Here is a 23,971-nt window from a genome sequence, read left to right as displayed (position 1 = left end):
TTTGTGTGTGTGTTTTTTTTCTGTCACAACAGTGTTCATTCTTTAATGGTATCAAAAGCTGCCCCATAAGATTTTCATTGAGAAACCTTACCCCAACCCTGATCTTCTTTTTTATTTCCCAAATTCAAAGGTCATTTAAAAGGATCATGATTTGAGTCCCTTAAGGATGCCAAAACTTCCATTTGACATCTAAATGAAGAACACAGAATTCTTTGGGAAAAGGTTATTGTTGTTAAGTTCTGTCGAGTCTGTTCTGACTCATAGTGACCCTGTATAGAGTTTCCAAGGAGTGGCTAGTGAGCTTGAACCACCAACCGTGCAATTCAAACCAACTTTTCAGTTCAGCACATTAACCCACAGCTCCACACCAGGAAAAAGTTAGAGAGATGGGAAATCCCGCCTTCAGAAGTTTAGAGACCTATTTATGTAGGCTATGTCAAGAAACAATAGCTCCCCATTTTGCTATTTTTGTTTAATAAAGTTTCCTATGGTTTTGTAGAGATGCTTTTTGGTTTATCCTAGTATTTCCACATGATTCATAGCCCTTTAGCTGATGGGTTGGCCAGGTACGAAAAGGGAGTTATTAGATTGGAGTCTGGATTTCCACCACATAAACATGTGAGCAGCGTCATAAAATTTTGATACTGGTTTAATAGAGATCGTTTAGGAAAGAGATACAGTATCAAATTTTAGCCATCTTTCTACCAATGACTGTTTCTATGTGCCTTTCTGTTTCATCTTGCTCCCTACTACTGTTTTTATTCATTAAAATGTGGATAGTAATTGAAAACCTGTTTCTCTATCAAGATTAACTAGAGAATGTTTATAATCAGATGCATAACTATACTCCAAGGGGAAAAGATTTTTCTCCAGGAAAGCTTTGGAGAAGAAAGATAACTATACACGACAGGTTAGCTAAATCAAGGTTCTCAATGAATCAGTTGAGAAAAATCACCACTGCTTAGAATAAAAAAAGGATTAAGGAGATGGATTTTTATTGACTTCAAAGGAACAGATTTTTCTGGCTGTCCCTTACTTGATTTCTACATTTTGCTGGCTTAATAAAGCCAACTTAAATAAACTTTCTGCCAAGTCCATTTACAACATATTGGCAGAGAGCTGAGGGAGGCAACTTCCCTTGACTGAAAAAAATGCATAAATCAGATTTACCAACATGTGTTTTTTCTTTAGTCTTCAGTAAGATAGTTGTGAATTCATATTCTCAGAAATAAAACAATGAAACACACTGCAAAGTAAAACAGATGTGTCTACTCTCCAAATTTGGAACTTTTGTTTCAAAATTCTTCTTGACAGCATTGCACAACTGTTGCTAATAAAGGGACTAGTTTGAAGTAATATAACCAGAGTTAATTTTTCACATGTAGTCAACATTTAAAATAAAAAGAACGTTTTCATATTTCGGAAAATGTGATAAATATAGCAAAAAGAAATGTTACTGAAAATTTAAAAAGACAACAAAATTTTATAGATGTAGTGTTCAAAGGTTTCCAGTGCCAGGACTGGATCCTGTGTGGTTTCTGCATTAACCACAATAAGTAGGAACATTTTATTCCAGTCTACATCCTTTACCCATGTACAGTTTTTCTAAAGTCACACATGTAAAAGAGTGTTGGTCTGCTTGCTGTAATCTCACAAATTATTCTGGTTTATGGAAAGATCTTAAGTCTTTTCAGCCAGTACATTTGATCAGTAGTTAAATGAAATGAGATAACATATGTATAAAAAAAACTTTATAGCATCTTAGTGATAAAATATTTAAAGAGCGTTATCTCACTTCAATGGTATTTAAATTAGTTGAATTACATTTGAAGATGTACACATTAACCATAAGCTATCTTTGGTTTTATCACATTTATTTTTCCTTCAAATGTTCTGACTGATTTTGCAAATTTATATTTGCTGCCAATTCTATAGGGCAGGGTACATCTGAGGTGCTTTCAAACTTTGGACCTTATAAATTACTTCCAGAACAACTGTGCCATGCATGTACCAGAATCTCAGTCACACACTCTCTTGTTTCATGAGTATGTTGACTATTTCAGGAACCTAGGGCACCAGTGACTAGCTAGCCTGTTGTTGTTGTTAAGTGCCATCAAGTTGGTTCCGATTCATAGTGACCCTTTATCGGGTTTCCAAGGAATGGCTGATGAGTTTGAACCACCAACTTTGTGGTTCAAACTGACTTTGCAGTTCAGTGCTTATCCTACAGTGCCACATCAGGACTGTCCCTTAAAATTATATCTGTCAATTAAGATAGAAAGGAAAGCATAGCTTTCAAATTAGAGGTAAGTAGAGTTTGGCAAGAATTTATTTTTAAAGAAGCAGAAAGAAAATAACTGTCAGTAAACTTTAGATGCTTTCCAATTTATGACAGATTTTTAAATGTTTTGTTTTTTTTCCCCCACAAATAAGATCATCATTAAAAGTCTGAATTTTAAACAGATTCTTGAACTGGTGGCTTATAGCCATCAGCTCGTTCAATTTTAGCACCTGTCTCGTCTCCAGTAGCTTTTCCAGAACTACTGCCTTCACCATGAAGCTCCACGAGTTTTCCCAACTCAAACTTGGGCTTCCTCAGCATTTTCACTTTCCTAACAAACACGTCATGGAGAGGGTTAGGAGACTGGCAAGCCTTCTCTATGTCCTTTCCAGTGCTGTCTAGAATCAGTTTATTGACCATTTCTCTCAAGTCATTTGTCTGCACCTCTCGGGTCATGATTTCCATCATTTTCTTCCGGATTTGATGGACCTGTTGGTGCTGAGCATAAGGTGTCTTCTGAATTTGGTTATTGCGTTTTTTAGTAAAACCAACACACAACAGGCAAAGCAAATAACCATCTGTAGTCTTGACACCAACGTGAGCTTCAATCATGGTCTGCCATTTTTTGACCATGGAGCACATTTTGTCATGGGTAAGATCCATGCCATGGAAGTTGGTCAAGCAGTTTTTGCCCTGAACATCCTCAGTAATTAGCTTGAATTTTCTAAATGAAACTTCATCATTCTGCAGATCAGCAAGACTCACTTCAAAAACACGACCCTTAAGTCCATCAGATGCAATTTTGGTTCCTTGAGCCCTTGTGACTAGTGTGTTCCCAATATTTCTTATATTGAACATAGCTTGTGCCTTCACCTCATACCAATCTTTCTTAGAAAATGGATCAACCACTTTCTTCTTGGCTCCTTTTTTGCTACCTTTTGTAAGTCGCTTGTTCAGCTGTCCGCCATGGTACTGCTCAGAGAGCCAAAAGGGCAAAAATGTTTTTCCTTCACAGAAAGTATGGATAATCGATCTTTATATTTTTTACAACTTATTTGCGATACATGGACAATCATTCTGTAGGTACCCAGGGTAGGTCCTAAACACCTACTTTACCTGTAATAGAAATGAAAACATGCAGCCACCCTTGAAAGCAGAGCCCAGACCGAAGCTAATACAGGAGGTCCCAGTTCCTCTGATTCTGAAGGCTTATAACATTCTGAGCCTCTCTCAGCCCAACATTGTGCCTTTCTGAGCCTGGAGAAAAGTGAGGATTTCGGGGGGTGGACTGTGCTGAGAGAATGCTGCAGCTATATTCTCATGTGAAAGATGAGAGAGAGTTTCCCACATAGCTTATGAGAGAGTTTGAGTCTATTGCCGGATCTAGGGTGTGGTACCCACTTGAGAGAAGGGGGCACCACTGAGCGGTTTCTCTTGGCCATCTCACTGTCCACTACCTAATATGAGAGATCATTCAGCAGAGACGCTTGTTTCCATAGCCACAATGCTGTGTGAGCCCAGTCAGGTGCAGCAGTCCAAACCAAAAGGACAGCCGGTGCAAAAGCATGGAGGCAGGAGGGTGTAAGTGGGCTCAGAGAACTGTTAGTGGATGGTTGTGGTAGATAAAGTCATGGAAGGTGTCAGACACAATCACCCAGCACTTACTGAGCACTGGGATCGTAATGACAGGCAAATATAAGCACCTTTGTCTTCATTCTTAGGCAAATAGGAAGCATGAATCCATTGCCTTTGAGTGGATTCCAACTCATAGTGACCCGAGAGGACCAAGTAGAATTACCTCATAGGGTTTCCAAAGCTATAATATCTTTCTCCCTCAAGAGTGACTAGTGGGTTCAAACTACCAGCCTTTCAGTTAGCAGCCAAGTGCTTAGCCACTGTGCCACCAGAATTCCTTTTTAGGAATAAGATAACAAAAGTTGAGTTGCCTTTTGGAAAGATGACTCCAGTGGTGGTGTGGGAAATGTAGGGTGACAAGGCTGGAAACTCCAGGTTTGAGGTGGTTAAAATATTGCAGGCAACCCACCATGAAGCACCAATGATGGGATAGGATTAAGGTGGGAATACGAACTAATCTGGAGTCCTGGTGTGGCACTGTACAATAAACACTGGATGGTAACCACAAGGTCAGCAGTTAAACTCACCAGCTGCTCCTTGGAAACAGGGATGCTATGAGTTGGAATCAACTCGACAGCACTTAACAACAGCAACAACATAACTAGTTTAACCCTGATGTGGTGCTGTAGGACTGCACTGGACTGGTCAAACCCACTAACTAACCACTCTCGGAAATGGGGTCTCTGTGAGTCAGACTAACTGAATGGCACACACAACAACAACAACAGCAACATGCACAACTTACAGAGTTGAGAGGAGTAAGTCTGGATGCTTTGATCAGAATAAAAAAAGAAATCTACAACAGTCGTTCAGATGGGTCAGAGCAGATTCCAGTAACAACCTTCTTCTTCTAAAAGTAATTCTTCACTAACCCTGATTCCATGAGAAGCAAATGACAGGGGACAAAAAAAGGAAAAAGTATAATAAATAAATACAGTTAGCTAAAATTATTCCAATCTGCTGCCTAATTTCCCCGCTCAAATTCTATCTGTAGGCAGTCATCAATTTGTTGGTCAAAAAAACAAAAGCTGGTCAAAAAATAAAAAGAGGTAAAAGTAAAAAGATAGCATCTCAGGATATTTCTGTGTATGCCATGCAAAGAACTTTGCTATATTTCACCAAGCAATGCAGAGCTTAACTCACACACCCTCAAATGATACCCTTCTGGAATGTATTCTAAACACAAGTAGAATCTCCACAAGCTCTATTTCCTGAAAATGAATGCAGAAGTGGGACATGATCACCTGGTTTTTAATTGCAGCATCCTGAATAGATGTCATTACATATTCAAGACCATCAGGAATATTAATGTGGCTTAAGTGCTCAAAGCAACAAGTAGCCAGCATGTGCCAGTTAAGACGGTACTCTGGCCTTTAGATTCTCAAAGCCTGGAGACTCAGTGGCTGGACACTGCTGGACTCTTGTTATATCTACACCCAGGTGCTACAAGAAAGCACTAGCGGCATACTGCATCCTATTTCCCCTGATGAATGCCTTTGATTTGTTTTAAATTGACCAGCTAATATTTTTGGAAGTACTTCTTATATTCAGCTGAGTTGAAGATATTATTATTCTCTTTGAAGGATTTTTCCAGTTTTTTAAAGTAATTTATACTAGCTTCAAGTCTCTTTAAGTTTAAACTTACTAACCAAAAACCAAATGCACTGTTGGATCTTTGCTCATCAGGGTATGTATCTCTTTGCTTCACATGAAATTTTGAAGGTGGTGTCTAATGACAGAGAACATGTTCCAAGTTGAATTCATCCTCATAGAGAATGAAGACTGAGAGAAGAGAGGCCACAGTTGCCTCAGATGACGGTGCTCCGGTACAGAAAGGAAAGCTGAGCCCCATCGGTGAAGAGGCAAAGACTATCAAGAACAAACTTGACTAAGAAACAGTCATTTGCTTCAGACCAAGGACACTTGAGGCTTTATGTAGTATCAGATTGCAACTCCTTTATCTTGAAACAGCTAAACACATTATCTCAAATACAGTCATCCAAGCAATTACTGAAATGTCCCCAAATAAGACAGTATTTGTCTGACTCAACCAACAAATTAGAAAGGATTGTGAAACTATGGTTAACAGCTGAAAGACTTTTTTTTTTTAACAAAGCTTCTTACATGATTTTGGTGAAACTTTGCCAAGCAAACTAGTTTTCCAATCAATAACTTCCGCATATTTTGTTGTGTGACATTGATTACAATTCCCACAATGTCACAACACCCATCCCACTTCCTGTTTCTGGTTTCCATTTGTCCTTCTTTCCTGCCCCTTCCTGCCTCCTGAGTCTTATCCCTGGACAAATGCTGCCCTTACTGTCTGGAATGATTGATTGTTCCAACGAGTGCATACCTCCTGGTGTTACTGTTCACCCTCTTGGCCTGTATGTTGTTTGAAAGCTGAGCCATGGGAGTGAGTTCAGTTCTCAGCTTAAGCTGTATCGAAGAGCCATAGTCTTGAGGGTTCTACCAGTCTCCATTAGACCAGTCAGCCTAGTCTTTTTATGATTTTGAATGTGGTTCCACATTTCTTTTCCACTTGATCCAGAACCTTCTATTGTCATACCAGTCAAAGTAGTTGGTAGTGATAGTGAGGCACCATTGGGTTCTTCTGGTCTTGGGGCAGTGGAAGTTGAGGTTTACATGGTCCATTTGTCCTTTGGCTCATTTATTTCCATGCATCTTCAATTTTCTTCATTCTTCTTTGCTCTGCATGGGTCTGAAAACCCTTTAAAATCATAATTTGGGAGCAGGAGGTGAGATGTTGCTACAGCAAAGCAGATAAAGCTCTCATTTTTTTCCTTGTCTCTTATTACTGTGTGAAGCTATCATTCAATGAAGAGGGACTCCAGTCATATTCCAGTGTTCCTAGTGGAGCAAAGATTCTTTTATTATAAAATTAGTTTACGTATAATTTATCTTCAGTTAAACTTATAGATAAATTAGTTGAAGTCTTTTTTGTTAGCCATAAGGTCCACAACCACAGAAAGTGTGCATCAGCATGGCTCCTCACACAGTTTCTGACATATGTTAAGTTTTCTGATGTATGTTTGTTTGTTTTTGTATATTAAGTTTTTAATAAACATGTATTCATGGATGAAGTCAAGTAATTGGAAACTGGAAAAATTAGTAGGAGGGAAGGAGAAAGGAATGGAAGTGGGGCAAGGAGAGAAAGCAAGCAGGCTGGTCGGCAAGGTTAGCACATAAAGTCTATGTATGAATAGTAGAGGATCTGACGTATTTTTCATCTTGGTGGTGGTTATGTGCTATAGAGTCAATTCCAACTCATAGCAGCCCTGCACAGGGTTTCCGAGGCTATAAATCTTTATGGGAGCAGGAAGCCTCATCTTTCTCCCATGGAACAGTTGATAGTTTCGAACTGCTGACCTTGCGGTTAGCAACCCAACTTGTAACCACTACCAGAGCTCCTTCTCTCTTACCTTAGAAAATGAGTGTATGTCTTAATGTTCTGAAGGGTTTACTTACTATAATGAAAATGATTGATTCCTTCTCCTTTGAGAATAAGTAAAATTATTAGTGCTCAATATTTAGCTTTTCTTTGAAGTCATGGCAGTAAGAGTGTTGGGATTCCTGGTGTGGTGCTATGGGATCAGCACTGGACTTCAAACCACAAGGTCGGTAGTTCAAACTCACCAGTTCCTTTGAAACCCTATACAGGGTTGCTATGAGTTGGAACTAACTCAACAGCACTTAACAACAACCATAGAAAGGTGTTATTACCACTTTACTTCTGTTCTTCCATTTGGTATCTAACACTCTGTTATTTTCAAGTATTGTTGAGTGGTTCCAACTCATAGCCACACTGTATAGGATTTTCAAGGAACAACTGGTGGGTTTGAACTGCCAACGTCGTGGTTCACAGTTCAGTGCTGATCCTACAGCAACACACCAGAAATCCTTTCTTTGGTAGTGTTAATAAAAACATCTTCAGGTGGATGAATCACCTAGTTCTTCCCTTATGGAGGAAAGGGACTTAAGAGCTCATCTTCCTCCCATTCTGTAGTTGAGAAAACAAAGCAAAGTGATTTACCTAGCTTTTAGACACAGAGTCAGTACTAGAAATGACACCCAAATGCTATCAGTCCTTTCTCTGCTATTGCACATGGTCCTCTTTAGAGACATTTGAATTCATCAATCAATATTTATTAAAACTACTGGAAATCAAGAGGACTTAAAATACTTACTGATAAAGTTCAAAGTCCACAACCTTCAGTATGGATTGCACTTCTGTTTAAAGAAAACAAAACCCTCACCACTGGACCAATAAATACCATCATGATAAATGTAGGAGAGATTTAAGTTCTCAAAGACTTCATTTTGCTTGGATCCACAATCAACATTCATAGAAGCAGCAGCAAAGAAATCAAATGACATATTGCATTAGGCAAATCTGTAAAAGAAACCTCTTTAAAGTGTTCAAGATTAAAGATATCAGTGTGAGGACTAACGTGTGCCTGACCCACACCATGGTATTTTCAATAGCCTCATATGCGTGTAAAAGTTGGTCTTACTAAGGAAGACTGTAGAAGAATTGATGAATTTGAGTTATAATGATAGAGAAGGACATTGAAAGTACCATGGCCTCCCAGCTGAACAAATTTGTGTTGGACGAAGTACAACAACAACAGAATGCTCCTTAGAAACCAAGATGGCCAGACTTCGTCTCTCATACTTTGAACATATTATCAAGGGGCACCAGTCCCTGGAGAAGGACATCATGCTTGGTGTAAAGTGGAGGGTCAGAGAAAAAGAGGAAGACCCCTCCCAGCGAGATGGATTGGCACAGGGACAGCAGCAATGGGCTCAAGCGTAACAGCAGGACCGACCAGTGTTTCATTCTGTTGTGCATAGGCTTGCTATGAGTTAGACCTGACTCAACGTCACCTAACAACAACATATACCAAGGCAGTCCTATCCAAGCAAATGATGCAGAGACTTAGGACAATCATCTGAGGTTCACAGACCTATTTGGGTGAAAACATTGTTAGCTCAGGGGAATATTCCCCTGTCTCATTTTGGGTATCTAGCACTCTAAGTATCATGATTTCAAATAAATTTAAATAGCAACACACAAACATCTACTGACAGGTGATTGGTGGCTGTAGGTGAGGTACATTGAGCAGGAACTGAACCAGGGCTTCTCTGTACAGGTGAGAAATCTACCACTGACTCACCATTGCCCCAGTTTACATGATTCCCATTAAATATTTGGAATAATAATAAAGCTTTTGTTTCCCTTGGCTTCTAAATGTACATACAACTTCTTACTTTGATTTCCCAAATATATCAAATGAGTTGTTATCTCCATGTGAACTGTGGGTGAGCTTAAAGAAAGCATTTGCCTCATAGTGGTGATGTCGCCCTCTCCATAGAACCTCCCTTTATGTAAGTTTAGTGCCGTAGCTTACCAGGAGTCCTGCTAGTGCAGTGCTTGGCTGTGTAACAAAAGGTTGGAGTTTCGTGGGAAATGGAATTGAAAGATGTGATAATGGAATATCTCCATGAGCTTTGTGACAGCCCCTCTTAGTTATAGCCTTAGCAACACTGTGGGGTAGCTGCTCTGTCCTATGGGGTCACTATGGTAACAAGTTGGGTCTGGTTGTGTCTTAGGTTTGACATTTTCTTTGGACCAGTCCCTAAAAATAGGAAAGCCTAATGATCATTGTTGTTGTTAAGTACTGTGGAGTCAGTTCCAACTCATAGCAACCCTGAACAGAGTTGCCAAGGCTGCAAATCTTTATAGGAGTAGAAAGCCTCATCTTTCTCCCGCAGAACAGCTGATAGTTTCGAACTGCCGACCTTGAAGTTAGCAGCCTGACTCGTAACCATTATGCTACCAGAGCTCCAAAGATGATCATTAGCTTTAGTTACTTATACCAATGGCTACTTTAACTCTTGGTGATGTTAAAAGGAAAAAAATCAACAAAGCCAACTTGATAGCCTTCCTTTTCCCCTTTGGTGGTCATAAAGCCCTCCAGTACTAAAAACCATCCAGTAGACACAGAAACCTAAAGGCTCAGGCTGTTGAAGCTTCTTTCTGGAGGTCTTGTGCTGGGAGGGCGAGGGGTGTTAGTGAATTCTATCTTCAGATAGGGCCTTCAGCTTTTCAGAAGAATTTGACAGTAATTCTGTGTATACATGAAGATGTTCACATATAAATAGGAAATAAAATTGTACCATGGAAATGCAGATGAGTTTAGCTTTCTGGACTAAGGAAATTCATTTGCAGTAGTTAGTTTTCCAATAGTCTTTAGTGTCTGATACAACCAGATATTTTTCCTTATTTGCCCAGTAATTCTTCTGCTTTGCCATTTAAACAAAGTATCCAGTCCTAGCGTTTTCTTTATCTAAGTTAAGCCATTTGTCCACTTGGTTTTCCATGTCAGAACTGGTAGATACTTTGTCAGAGCCCACTAGCCGCCTGTGCCCCCCACCCCACACACAGAGCAGCTGGGATTGCAAAATGCCAATCAGGAAATAAGACTCACATGTCTTCTACTCAGCCCGGGTCTGTCTGTGGAGTTTAAGACTCTAGCACAATACGGGCAGTCTCGTTAGGAACGAGATCCATTTCTATATCTAAGCTTTGTAGGGAAATCAAAGCAGGTGTATGCACTTGTTTATTTAGCCTTGATGTTGTTATGTGCCATCAAATTGATTCCTACTCATCAACAACCTTGTATAGGGTTTTGCAAGGAGCAGCTGATGAGTTTGAACTACCGACCTTGTGGTTTGCAGTCCAGTGCTGATCCTACAGTACCAAGCAAAAAAATCACAAAGCCTGTTCAGTGATTTAAAAGCTGCAAATGCAGCAAATGAAGGTAATAGTGATGATGAAGCATTTATTGGGAGTCGGGGTCAGTTCAGAGTCCTGGTGTAGGATCAACTCTGAACTGCTAATTGCAAGGTCAGTGGTTCAAACCCACCAGCCACTCCTTAGAAATCCTATACAGGGTCTCACTGAGTCAAAATCAACTCCAGGGTACTTAACAACAGCAACAATAAGGGTATGTTCAGTCATTCCAAAGTGAGGGCAAATTGACATAATACTAAAGGACAAATAGGAGCTGTCTATAAGTTAATGGTTCCTAATTCAGGGAACTGCCTGTAATCACTTATGGACACTATGTGTTACCGCTGTCAGGAGTAGACACACACAAAACCACCCAGCCGCACTGCCATCTAGTCGACTCCATCTCATAAGACAGAGGTGAACTTCCCCCAAAGTCGTTCCAAAACTATAAATCTTTGCAGCAGCAGACAGCCTCATCTTACTCCTGAGGAACAGCTGGTGGGCTTGAAACACCGAGTTTTCAGTTAGCAGCCCAGTGCTTAATCCACAATGTCACCAGGGCTCCGATATACATACATATATACATGTGTGTTTGTATAGATACATAAATATCTACACATACATTAGGAGTCTTGGTGTGGCGCTGTGGTTTAATACACTGGACTGCAGTTGGCTTGATCTGTAAGGTTGGTGGTTCAAGTTCACCAGTTGCTCTTCAAAAACCCTATATAAGGTCACTACGGGTTGGAACCAACTCAACAGCACTTAATAGCAACAACAACACATATATAGAGGTACCCTGGTAGCACAGTGAATTATGAGTTGGGCTGCTAACCACAAGGTCAGCAGTTTGAATCTACCAACTGCTTCAATGAAGAAAGACAATGCTTTCTGTTCGCAATAAGATTTCAGCCTTGGAAACCCTACGCAGCATCACTATGGGTCAGAACTGACTTGAGGCTCTATAAACCAACTGCCGTCAACTCGACTCTAACTCAGGGATCCCACATGTGTTAAAGTAGAATCATGCTCCATAGGGTTTTCAGTGGCAATTTTTAGTAAGTGGTCACCAGGTGCACTCAACCTTCCAACCTTCTCATTGGCAGCTGGGCACACTGACCATTTGCATCACCCCGGGGCTCCAAATATATACATGCACATTCATAAACATAGAATTCATCTGAAAGGTGAAGGCTTTACAATGAGCAAAGAATTGCAGAGCAGCTATTGATCTCACATCATACTTCACTTAATAAGAAATGATAGAGACTTGTAAAAATAGCCAACATTCAATCATGAAGTGTAGCATACAAAAAGCTCCGGTGTTAACCAAGCCCAGAAAATCATGGTACCTCAAACCGACCTCTCTTCTGCTTGGCTGTTGTAATTTCCTGTAAGGAGGGACTCTTCTCAATTGCTCCATAAGCAACCAACCAACCCACTGCCATCAAGCTGATTCCATCTCTTCTCGACCTTGTATGGGGTCTCCAAGACTGTGAGTTAGATGTCGGGCTGGAAGCATCTGACTCATATAGCTGAAGGGGTCCTAGACCAAAATCAACAGGTCAGGCAGCAGGCAGGCAGGTCGAGCAGATAAGATAGCAGGCTACTGACAAATCTCAAGATTGGCAGGCAACAGAGCAAACCACTGGTTCAAGTTCAAAGAACTAGAGATCAGAAAACAAGCCAGATGCAGCATCCAGACCCAGCCGAAAGCAGCACGCTTTGCTCAAGTGGCCAATATCTTGGAAGTAGTCCCTAACCTGAGGAAGCTTCTTTTCAGTTGATTGGAGGTTCACAGCAGATCTCAGCATAGAAGTGATTGCATTATATTAGAGTTTATCTGCATCTTACCTGCCAAACCACTGAGAATCGTGGCTCAGCCAAGTTGACCCAAAACTGTAACTGTCACAATTGGCCAGTTACAGGGTTATCTGGTTGGAAAAGTTGCTTCTGTCTGTGCTCAGGACTCCCATACTCCCTTTTTCAGGCTTTGAGTTTCTTGAAAGAATGATTATGGGAACACAGAGTTACAGAGTGCCCTCCCCTCAGCACTTCTGGAGTTATCTGGAAATAACATAGAACACACCTTCAAAGAGAGAGCGTATGGGGGATAAGGGAGCAGTTCAAACAGAAAAAGAATAAATTTTTTGCCCATTTTTTCAGGATGAACTCCAGCAGCTTTGTTTATTTGTACTTCTTGTCATCGGACTTGTTACGTGCCTTAGTGTAAACTTTTGACTACTAGCAACCCAATGTGAGGGTCCCTAGACTGCATGGTTTTGTGGAAGCAGGTCACTAGGTCTTTCTCCCATGCAGCTTCTGGATGTGTGTCAACTGCCAACTTTTCGGTTAGTAGCCAAGCGCTAAACAAGTGCTCCACCAGGGCTCCTTGTCACCACAGTAGGTATTCCTATTATGTAGGGTGAGAATAAGACAGCACAGTTCTAATGAAAAGAACAGAAGCAAAAGGAAAAGTGAATTCCCTTTTTGCTTGTTTGCAACATTTAATTTCGTTAATAAAAGAGGCTTCCAAATCCAACAGAGAAACTTGATCAGAGTGGTAAGCCTCTGTGTTGGCAACGCCTAAAGCAAAATTGAGCACTCCTCTTTATAAATCAGAATGGCTGCAATTTGCAGTGCTGTTTGTTTGTCGTAAAGCAAATCACCAGCTCACCTAAAAAAGAGAAATCAGAGCGGCTGCTCCCATTGCTTAGGCATGCTGGAAAAACTTCAGAAAGGGTTGAAAATGAGCAGAAATTTATATTTGTGCTTCACAACTTATGCCTGAATTTTCATTTCATTGTGAAACAGGCGTAGCTTGTCTGCAAGTCATAAAATTCCACTCACATGGCATCTGCTTAAAAGATGATCTAAACAGCAAAAACCAATCTTCCCATTATGCGGTAATTATCCTTCCTGAAATTGGTCACAATATTTGCCTCATTACAGCTTGCATCTAAATACACATCCTCACAACACACACACACACACAAGTATACCACATACACACATCGTACTCACCCCACACACAAGTATACAAGACAGTCACAAAAACGTACTATACCCACACATCACACTCACACACACATGCATATTTGCACACACCATACACATGCCACATACCCACCCACTCATGCACACTCACACAGAACACACACCATATACTTACACAAACATACCATACACACACAATATCTCACTGACTGGCCTAGTAAGACAGTATATTCACCTCACATCTTAGCCCAAGAGCATTGGCTAAGTTCTCATGAAGCCAGATAGGCAAAATAAATATCCCAAGGTTCTTATTACAATTAGCATTTAGTCTCAGTTTTTACTTTCTCATGTATGATATTCTAATTTATAAAAACACTCACTAGACACTTGTCAAATAACTATGCATATCTTCATACTAATGCCTCGCTAATATATGTACAGCTGAGGTAATGCTGGCAAATAAGCATTTCCTAAAATTTATGTAATCATTTGAAATTCAGAAAGGATTGATTAGCATTCAAGAGATGCCACTGTTCAATATTTACACCATAGAGATTTGGCACAAGCAAATAATGGCACATAAAGTTGATGCTTGTCTTAATTAAATGCAATATAATAGGTGTTGTGTGGATTTTTTTTTTTTTTCTTTCAGTAAGCAAAGCAGTTTAGCAATGACCAGATATAATTCATTTTGGAGTTCTAAGCTAGAGCTTAATCAATACACATTTACAGCCATGGAAGAAGTGATTATCATTTGTTATCTGCTAGCGCTGGAACATAATTGCCTAAATAGCATTTATTTAGGCATATTTCTGAGAATAGCTTATGCCTAAAAATACTTACCTTATTCTAGTTGTTAATCCTAATATTGTCATTTTGCTAGCTACTGCTGTTAAGTGAGACAATTTTTCAGAGACATATTGGCCTGGAAAACTGGAAATACCCAATAAGGAAAATGGAGTTGAGAATGTTGTATGCTAACATTTCCCTGGCTTTGTCATGCCAACTGCTCTGGTAAAATGTCAAGAAAAAAGTGGCTGTTTTGGTACTGACTTAGAAGAGGCTGGTCAGTTGATGGGGCCTGTTCAGAACCTGAAATTAGTGAACTCTGGGCATTCCAGGGCTTTTGGGGTCTATTCCAAAATGGAGTCAATCAGTGACACACATCTGACTCATTCTTGGAGCCTTCCTCCTAGCTAGCTGATAAAAATCACATGAGTCCAACCCTGAGTGCTGACTGTGTTTGGTTAGCAGGGTGAAATTCCAAACAAACCAATCCAAGAAGAAGTATCGAGAACAAGCATGAAAGTAAAAAGCCTTTCATTATTGTTGTTTTGTTGTTAATTAAATTCCAAAATATCTACTGCATGATGGCATTCTATAGGCAATGCATGAACTGGCAGCCTGACAGGCTTTCCAAAGAGTAGAAAATCCCTCAGTGTGGCCCAGAAATGCACTTTGGACCTTGGTGACTTGATTCCAAATAAAGAGCAGTGCCCCAAATGAAGAGTTCAAAACAGAACACACCAGCAGCAGCACAGGATGTGCTTACCATTGCTCTTGTCTTCAATCTCTTCTCTTTTTTCCTGTTCTTCCTTTCTAGTCAACCAATGCATATTCCACACACATCTCTTCTATTGTATTTTATTAATTTATAAACCTTCCTCAGCCCTCAACATTTACCTTACAAATCTGAGGCATGAAAACATTTGGCAGTACAGGACCCTGAGACCAGAAGAAGTTAATTGTACCAGTGGCCATTACTGGCTACTCTGAAAGGAATCACCAAAGAGATCTTTGATAAAATGGGAGGAAAATGTGGATGAAAACTTACAATCTTGAAAAAGAACAGGTTTACTGGTCTGATATAGACTGATGGAATCCCCAAGATTATGGCCTTTCAAACCTGGCATTGAACTCACCCCTCCACACACAAACCGTAGCCCAATTTATAGACAAGTGATAGGCCTATAAATGGAGCAATGACACCAGGGAGGGCCGCACTTCTTAGAACAACCAACCATGAAACCCAAAAGGGCAGCGTTTGCCCAGGAACAAAGCTCAGAAGGCAAGAAGGGATAGGAAAAAAGGACAAAGGGAAAAGGTAGACACAGGGAAGAAGTAGGAAGAATGCTGTTACCTTTGTGGGAATTAGTCAGTATCACAAATCAAAACCTGTATGAATTGTTGAGTGGAAAACTAATTTGCTCTGTCAACTTTTTCCCAAATCACAATTTCAAAAAAGAAAGAAAAGAACGGAATTTGCAAGCTGCCTGGAATGACCTCCATGAGCCTCAGAAGCGAGGACTGCACTTCATACCCCACACCTGAGCTCTTCAGATTTGTTACTGCAGCTTTGATGTAAGGACTGGGAAGACTCTGGATGCTCGAGCGTTAATACAGAAAAAAGCCTGCCAGATTGCCTCATCCCACCTCTTCTTGTTTCTAGATAAGGCAATTGAAGCTAACAGAGGTTAAGCAACGTGTCCACACGGTCATGCGAAGCTAGGATTGGAACTGAAATAGCCTGACTGCGTGCATAAGAGCAAAGCAGAGAGATAGGTGTCAGTAATCACAAAAATACTGCTTTTGTATTCTCTTTTTCAAAATAAGGGTTTTTTTTGGCCATCCTTTTCAGCTAAATCTAAAAATCATCATTGTGCTAATGGGAAAGTAATTTTCCAGAAAGGAAATTGTTGTTGTTAGGCACCTAACAATATCAACAATTTCCTTTGGATTTTAAATCCCAGCTAATTTAATACCTTCCAATAGAGCGGTTGAAATTTGAAAATTGAAATCTAAGTAATTGACTGTATTTATTTAACTACTGTTAAGTATTGGACTGCTAATAAAAGGTCAAACCCACCAGCTACTCCTTGGAAACCCTAAACCAGGTTGCGGTGAGTCAGAACCAACTTAACGGCTCTTAACAACAATGCAACAACAATCCAAAATAATGATATTACTAATAATTGGAGTCTGGTGTAGCACTTTAGGATGATCACTGGACTGCTAACTGCAAGGTTGGTAATTCAAACCTACCAGCTGTTCCTTGAAAACCCTATACAGGGTCACTATGAGTTGGAACCAACTCCACAGCACATAACACCACCAAAACATTACTAATAATTAAGGAGCACTGTGGCTCTGTAGAATAAGCACTGGACTTAGAATTACAAGTTGGTGGTTCAAGACCACCAGCTACTCCACAGGGAAAATATGAGACTTTCTTCTCCTGCAAAGATTTACAGCCTTGGAAACCCTACACAGGGTCGCTATGTGTTGGAATCGACTAGATGACAATCAACAATAACAACGCTGTCAATAATTAGTAGTATTAATGACGTGGTGGTGGTGGTTACGTGCCGTGGAGTCGGTTCTGATTCATAGCGACCCTCCGAGGCTGTAAATCTTTACTGGAGCAGAAAGCCTCATCTTTCTCCAGTGTAACAGCTGGTAGTTTCGAACTGCTGACCTTGCAGTTCACAGCCCGATTCATAACCACTATGCTACCAGAGCTCCTCTGCATTAATGATAATTAGTAGTAATTCATAATAGTGATAATAATGACAGCAGATCTATAATAACAATAGGGTCTCTCCTCATTGTTACTGCTTGCAATGTGGAGTGGGAGAACAGGGAGTGAAGATTAAGACATGAATGTGTGTGTGTTTTACAACAGTTTCACGGTGTGGAAACATGGACTTTGGAATCATTAGTCTGGGGTTTTACCACCTAGAAATAAAATAGCAGGGACATGGGGAAGGCTTTGCTGATGGGAGTGGTATTCCCATTTATTAACATAACTGTAAACTTTAACTTCACTTCCACCTGTAAAAAACATCAACACCAGTACCTACCTCATCCAGTACTTGTGTGAGAGTCATCCTTCACATCTCAGTTCACATCTGAGAACTTCTCAATTCTCTAAGTTTTTCATAGCTTCACATCAAACACATTAACTTCTTCTTCTGAGTTAATGCTGTTTCTTACACAAACTGTCACTTTTATTACTTGGCAATTGTTCTCTTTGCCCCACAACTAAAATGCCAACTCTGTTTTCATTTTGTATTCTTGACCCTGGAATATTTTGCTATTGCTAGTGGAAGGGAGTCTTGCACAATGGATCTCATTGCTGCCTGGTCCTGTGCCATCCCCCTTGATTGGTTACTCATCAAACCATTGTGATTCAGAGGGTTCTCACTGACTGATTTTCAGTAGATCACTCAGCCTATTTTCCTAGTTCCTCCCCATCTGGAAGCTCCACCTGTTCAGCATCATAGCAACATGTCAGCTCCACTAACAGATAGATAGGTGGTCCTTGTGCATGAGAGATGATGGCCAGGAACTGAACCTAGATTTCTGACGTGGAGGATGACAATTTTACCCCAGAGCCAACGAGGCCCTGTGTTGTTCATATTAAAATACAGTAATTGCTTACCTGGCTTGTTGTCATGTTGTTGTTAAGTGATATCAAGTGGATTCCAATTCATAGAGAACCTGTGTAGGGTTCCCAAGGAGCAGCTGGTAGGTTTGAACTGCTGACCTTGTAGCTAGCAGTCCAGTGCTTATCCTTCAGTGCCACATAACTCCCTCTTACTTTCTATCTTTTCTGACCACATCCTGGTGTGGCACTGTCGGTTAATGTGCTGTGCTGCACTGCAAAGTCAGTTTGAACCACAAGGTTGGTGGATCAAATCAAGTTCACCAGTTGCTCCACTCTGAAAGCCGATACAGGGTCGCTAAGGGGTGGAACTGACTCAATGGCATTTAACAACAACAAAGAGCAAATCACCTTTTATGTATTGCATCTAATCCTCACAGCAAGCCTTAGACACAGGTTTCACTAGCTATCCCTGCTTTACTTCTCCTCATCTGAGATCGGAGAAGTCAAACAACTAAACAGAATCACCCAGCTAGAAAGGAATGGCACTGAGATTGACAGCCACTCCAGACTCTAAAGTCCAGATTTTCTCCCCTTCTCGTTGCTGCTTTTCTGATGAAATCAGTTAAGTGTGTATGCCATGAGGCACTGTACAAATGATTGTAGTTTATGATGGCGATAACTCATTCTAAGCAGACCAAGAATTGGCAAGAATCCCGACCCTTCTAGATTTGAGCTGAAAGTACAAAGGCTAAATACTAATCCCACCTTCATAATGGTTAGTAATTCCCCTTCACCAACATCCCACTCAGGACTGGCAAGTGTGGTTTCAACTGTCTAACTTCGCAGCTGCACAGATGGGATTGCAGGTTGTATCACTGTAGTCCAAAGCATTGCTGAAATTACAGGACACACCTCCTTCAGGCTGATCTGTTGACTATGCATTTAAAGAAGCTTTTGGTGTCCAAATTCTTACACTCTCCTAGTGTGGCGCAATAGGTTCGGCACTGGACTGCAAACCACAAGGTCGTCCGTTCAAAATCCACCAGCCACTCTTCAGCAAAGCCTATACAGGGTCGCAATGAGTTAGAACCAACTTGACAGCATTTAACAACAACATTAGATCGTTTTTCAGAAATCCCTACCCTACGTTATTAGTAGATTCTCCCTCACTTCGTATGTTGTTGTTGTTAAGTGCCGTCGAGTCGGTTCCAACCCATAGCGACCCTATATAGCGTTTCCAAGGAGTGACTGCTGAGCTTGAACCCCCTACCCTGTAGTTCAAATGGCTTTGCAGTCTGGCGCATTAACCCACAGCACCACACCAGGACTTCTCACTTGTTATAACTAGCTTCAAATTCAAGGGACTTTGTGGAATATATAATGAAGACTAAAACGTGAATTTGTGTGTGCTTTCAAATATTTTTAAAATAAAACATGAAAAAAAAATTCATTATGGAGTCTGATACTATGTGCCTGATACTTAGAATCATTTTAGTAATTATCAATTTAAAAAATTAAATATATATTTGCATATATAGTTATAAAATTGCATACATATATATATTGTTGTTGCTTGACACAAGAAATGATGGGACAAATTCGATAACCACATGTGCTGGCATTTTTCCAGGGCTACCCATATCAAAAGGAATTGGGGTTCATGAGTACTGTAACAGTATCATTTCTAATTATAACTTCAAGGGATTTCCTCTCTCAAAGAGGTAACTGCAGAAATGTATTCTTATCTTGCAAAAGAATAAGGCTTTGAGGATTGAAAAACATCTTAATTTGTCCTTTTTTGCTCCGTGATTTGTTTTCCAGATTTCTATGCTAATTCATGGAGCTCTGAAATCCTTAAGAAATCCAGACTGTAGATCATTGTTTCTACTGATCTTTTGTATTTTATTATTATATAATATTGTTAAGTGCCGTCCAGTCTGTCATAGTAACCCTGTATAGGGTTCCTGGGGAGCAGCTGATGGGTTTAAACTGCCGACCTTGTGATTTGCAGTCCAGTGCTGATCTTACTGCATCATACCAGGAGTCCATTTTATAATATACCCTAAAATCATTCTTCTGTTGACAGATAATTTGGAGTTAAGGAACATGTTTTTTCCTACATGCCTTATTGTAACATATAGTACAAGAATTTGGGTATATCGCTAGGCAGTGATTTTCAGCACTAGAAATCTCCAAATTGTTTTCTAAAATGTCTGTGCCAAATAACATTCCCAGGAGCAGTAAATGAGTGCTTCCATTTGTACATTATCACACAATAATTTCTGTCATTATTTTGTTTTGGTTTGCATTTCTGATTATCCGTGAAGTTGAGAATACCTGTTCATTTCCTTTGCACATTTGACTACATGCCTTTCTCATTTCCTTATTGATTTGAGTCTGTCTAATTATCTATCTACCAACCTGTCATACATATGATTGGTTGGTTATGTGCCATGGAGTTGGTTTCAACTCATAGCTACCCTGAATAGGGTTTCCAAGGCTATATAAATCTTTACAGGAGCAGAAAGACTCATCTTTCTCCTGCATCATCTATATGTTGTTGTTGTTGTTTTTAAGTACCTTTGAGTCAGTTCCGACCCACAGTGGCCCTAGATAGGTCTTTCAAGGAATGGCAGTTGCGTTTGAACTGCCAACCTTGTGGTTCAAACCGAAATAGGCTTAATGGTTCTTGGGATTTTATTCATTCTTATAACATTTAAGATTGGTGTATTGTGTTACACAAAGAACCTGGTTTGAATTTTGAATACAGTTGCTTTGTATTTAAAGAACCTCTCCCATCCATGAATATGATATCTTTCTTTTAATCAGGTGCATTCTGGTGTACTTGAGTACAAGTTTGTCATTTTCTCCACAAAGCTAGTGCCCACCATTTGTTACAGATTTATTCTAGCTACTTTATTGAGTTTGTTGTTAGTATGCATAGAACATTTTCTTTTATTATATTTTGTATTTAGTTAATAGCCAGACAACTCATATTTCCCATAGTCAAAAAGATAGTCTGTAAGTAAACACAGATATAGCTCTGCTTTTCTGCTTTTGTTTCCTTGTCTTATTTTATTGACTAGGCAATGTTAACTGAAGCTAATAACAGACACTCTTGCCTTATTTCAATCCTGAATAGAAAATGCTTGAAAAGTCTCACCATCACTTAAATTCTTAAATGAATATTCTTTATCAGATCACAGAGTTCTTTTGTATCCTTAATTTGCTAAGTCTTTTTACCCTAAATGAGTACTGACTGTTATCAAATGCTCTTTTTTTTCTTTTAGTCTATGTTGATATGTATTGAGATGGATCTGTGTTTTCTTCTTTGTTAGTGAGCTAAGGCAGCCCTGGGGGGTGGGAAGGGCACAAATGCTTAAGTGCTCAGCTACTAACTGAAAGGCTTGTGGCTCAACTCCAGGAAGAAAGGTGTGGTCATCTACTTGCAAACACAAGCCACTAAAAATGCTATGGAGCACAGTTCTGCTGTGAAACAAAGTTGCCATGCATGAGTCCTCACCAACTTAAAGGCAACTGGCTTCATGTTTTGTTTTCTTGGCTATAACATAGAGGAACATACAGTACACACTTGGTCATGGTAAGTTATTTTTATACACAACTATATTCTTTTTTTTAAGGAGCTCTGGTAGCGTAGTGGTTACGAATCGGGCTGTGAACCTTAAGGTCAGCGGTTCGAAACTACTAGCCGCTCCGCGGGAGAAAGATGAGGCTTTCTACTCCCGTAAAGATTTACACCCTTGGAAACCCTGTACAGGGTCGCTATGGGTCGGAACCGACTCGACGGCACTTAACAACAACAATATTCTTTTTTGGAGTTCTGGTGTGGTGCTGCAGGTAATACACTGGAACGCAAGGTCGGTTTGAACCTCAAGGTTCAACCTCACCAGCTACTCCTCGGAAACCCTTAACAGGGTTGCTATGAGTCAGAACAGACACGATGGAACTTAATAGCAAATAACAACAACATATTATTTTTGCCAGCTCGTCATTATACTTTAGACATTACGCTTTAAGTGACATCAGCCTATAATTTGTTTCCTTTTGTTAGTTTTATCTCATTTTAACTTTTAACAGTTTTGATGCCTAACTTTTTTAATCATCAGTCTTTCCAGAGGAACTAGCCTTCTTTTTTTTAAAGAAATTAAAATAACTGTGGTTGTTGTTGTTTTTTCTTTACTTTCCATTACAGTAAATCCTGTCTTTATTCTTTTGTTGTGCTCATTCTAGATTCTGGAGTTGAATGTTCTATTCATTTTTTTTTCAGTCATATATTTCAGGTTTGGACAATTACAAATAAAAAGCTTCTGTGAACACTCATGTGCAGGTTTCTGGGTAGACGTAGGTTTTTATTTCTGTGGCATACATTTCCCAGAATCCAATTGCTGGGTCATATGTTAACTTGTTGTTGTTAAGTATTGTGGAGTCCATTCCAACTCATAGCCACCCTGCACAGGGTTTCCGAGGCTACAGATCTTTACAAGAGCAGAAAGCCTCATCTTTCTCCCATGAAACTGCTGGTAGTTTCAAACTGTCTACCTTGAGGTTAGCAGCCGGATTCGTAACCACTATGCTACCAGAGCTCCTTATTAAGTACATGTTTATAATCTTTAGTTTGTAATGGATGAGGGTGATCAGTTATAGGAAAATCATGCTGGTCTTTGTAGGTATGAAAATGTCTTAATTTTTACCACAGAATAACAGTATTTATCGCATGCTGAGTAGATGTCTGACAATTATATTAGTTTTCAATGATTATAAAAAATAGAAATGTGGGCAGGTTTCAGGTCATAGTTTCATGGGACATCCTAGTTATGTGGTCTAATAATATGTGTAGTCCTTCTGTTCTACCTCCTGTATCATTGACTATTATTACCTGGGTTCTTGAAAGCTTGCAGGCAGCCCTCGGTCTCTAGTCACCTGGAGCAACAGAGGAAGGAGAGTCAGGAACAGGAGGAGGAGACTTACCTCCATGAACAACTGTCTCCTTTGCCATGGAATCTGAAGAACTGGATCATGCCCAACTAGCATTACTGAACAGTTTGATCAAACACTATTAAAAAAGAATCTTAATAACAAAGGGGAAAATGCAGAATAGAATTTCAAATTCTCATGGACTCTAGTCTTTCTAGAGCCATGAAGGCTGGATGAACCCCTGAAAGTAGTTCTCTGAGAGAACCTTTAAATCAAAAATACCCCTGAACTCACCTAAAAGTGAATAATAGCTATTATTTGGTAAATCTGCTTTGAGTATTCTGCTCTTTTAGGAACTATCTAAATGGTATCAAGGTAGAAACAGCAACTCAAAAGATTAGATAGGAATCTTAGGGGGCCGTGAGTTTCCTGTTAATGTGGGAATCACCTCATAAAAGGAGGGTGAGGAGGATTGCCCAACTCAAAGGATGTTATTAGTGTCCCTGAAGTATACATGCAGAAACTCTTAAATTACTAAAGGTTTTGCTGTTCTGCATATTCTCAACAACAATAGCAAAAAAAAAAAGAAATGTGGTTTATTACTACCTGTGTGGCACAGTAGGATAAGCACTGGACCAACCACAAGGTTGGTTTGAATCTCAACATTCGTGGTTCAAACCCACCAACTGCTCCTTGGAAACCCTATACAGGATCTCTATGAGTTAGAACAGATTCGATGGTACAACAATAATAATGTTAGTTTAAAAAAAAAAAAGAGCAAAACACTTAAAATAATGAGATAAAACAGTGCTACTGAGTAGCAACAACAAAAACCTGAAGATGTGCTCATCGTACATCCTAAATCAAAAGTAAAGGAGATTAGTGAGCTGGGCAATAAATTAACAAGTAAATTATCAAA

The 23,971-nt window shown here is 39.8% G+C and overlaps 1 protein-coding gene across 4 annotated transcripts in view; it reads left to right on the top strand.

Moving 5' to 3' along the window:
* Nucleotides 1-23,971, top strand: part of NR5A2 (nuclear receptor subfamily 5, group A, member 2) — a 181,149-nt gene that overhangs the window by 126,003 nt on the left and 31,175 nt on the right. The window lies entirely within an intron of this gene.

The sequence above is a fragment of the Chrysochloris asiatica genome, unplaced genomic scaffold, assembly GCF_000296735.1.
Source record: "Chrysochloris asiatica unplaced genomic scaffold, ChrAsi1.0 scaffold00009, whole genome shotgun sequence".
Lineage (NCBI taxonomy): Eukaryota > Metazoa > Chordata > Mammalia > Afrosoricida > Chrysochloridae > Chrysochloris > Chrysochloris asiatica.
This window is presented reverse-complemented; position numbering and strand designations above follow the sequence as displayed.